The 1,412-nt window shown below is 36.2% G+C and overlaps 1 non-coding gene across 1 annotated transcript; it reads right to left on the bottom strand.

Moving 5' to 3' along the window:
* Window positions 1-316: 316 nt before the first annotated feature.
* LOC132538758 (U1 spliceosomal RNA) lies at window positions 317-480 on the bottom strand. Its single transcript, XR_009550098.1, has one exon. It is a non-coding gene; the product is annotated as a U1 spliceosomal RNA (small nuclear RNA).
* Window positions 481-1,412: the final 932 nt, after the last annotated feature.

Raw genomic sequence — 1,412 nt, 5'->3', positions numbered from 1 at the left:
ATAGAGGAAGAGAGAGGTAGATACATGTAGGCCTGCTTCACCACTTGTGAAATGACCCCCTTGCAGGTGGGGAGCCAGGGGCTCGAACTGGTATCCTTATGCTGGTCCTTGTGCTTGGCACCATGTGCGTTTAACCTGCTGCGCTACTGCCCAACCACCAGCCATTGATATAGGGGATTCTTAAAACGTGAGACTTACAACTTCTCATATACGGGATTCTTACAAATGTGAGACTCTGTCTCAGAATGGTTTTGATATGCATTTCCCTAATAAATGATAATGAGCACTTTTTCCTTTCTTTCTTTTTTTTTTCTTCCAGTGGAGAGCGCGAACGCAGTCCCCCACTACCACAAATTATGCAGTTGAGTTTCCCACATTTGTGGAAATCGCAGGGATCAGCACATGCGGAGTGCAATGGATAATCCTTGCCCTGGGAAAACCACCTTAGTGATCATGGTATGTCCCCTGCCAGGTAAGTATGAGCACTTTTTCATGTGTCTTTTGCAGCATCTGTCTAACTTCTTTTAGAAACTTTTTTTTTCAGATCTTCCATTCATTTTAAGTTAGATTATTGTATTGTTTAAATTTGAGACTACACACACACACACACACATATATATCTTGGATATTAAACCCTTACAAATATTTCCCATTTATTAGAATGCATTTTAATAATTATAGTATATCTCATTTTATATATGCTTTTTTATTCATTTATTGTGGCATTTGTTTCCCTTGTATTTTATTCAACTCCCAAGCATATTGAGGCAAGTGTTGTGGTACATGATGTCTACAATTAAGTTTATATAGTTCATCGTTTGAGGCCTTAAATTTATGGTATTTTATGCTACAAGAGAATTAGGTATGGGGCTGGGTGATAGTGCAACTGGTTGAGCGCACAGGTTACAACACACAGGGATCCAGATTCAAGCCCCCAGCCTCCACCTGCAGGGGGAAAGTTTTACAAGTGGTAAAACAGTGCTGCAGGTGTCTCTCTGTCTCTTTTCCTCTCTATCACCCCCTTCCTTCTCCATTCCTGACTGTCTTTATCCAATAACTAAATAAAGATAAATAAAAAAATTTAAAAAGAGAGTATTGGGTAAATATCTCCAATATTATACATTCAATAAATGATTTTTCATAGACTAACATATTCCATCTAACAGTTTAGAATATATTTATATCTTGCATTTATATATAATAATTTAGAGTACTGGAACATATATATATATATATATATATATATATATATATATATATATCTTAAGTGCTTTAAAGTAGAATTTTATAGCAGCTTCCCATTACTGCAAGCAAGATTTACAATTGTTAATAATTCTTTGTAGTAGTCAAGTAGGAGACAAGGACATTATAGTGCAGATAAGAAGTGGGTTGATTTGTGTGTAAATAAGGAC

The sequence above is a fragment of the Erinaceus europaeus genome, chromosome 5 (genome assembly GCF_950295315.1).
Source record: "Erinaceus europaeus chromosome 5, mEriEur2.1, whole genome shotgun sequence".
Classification (NCBI taxonomy): Eukaryota; Metazoa; Chordata; class Mammalia; order Eulipotyphla; family Erinaceidae; genus Erinaceus; species Erinaceus europaeus.
The sequence above is the reverse complement of the archived record's forward strand: the minus strand, read 5'-3'. Positions and strand labels throughout refer to the sequence as shown.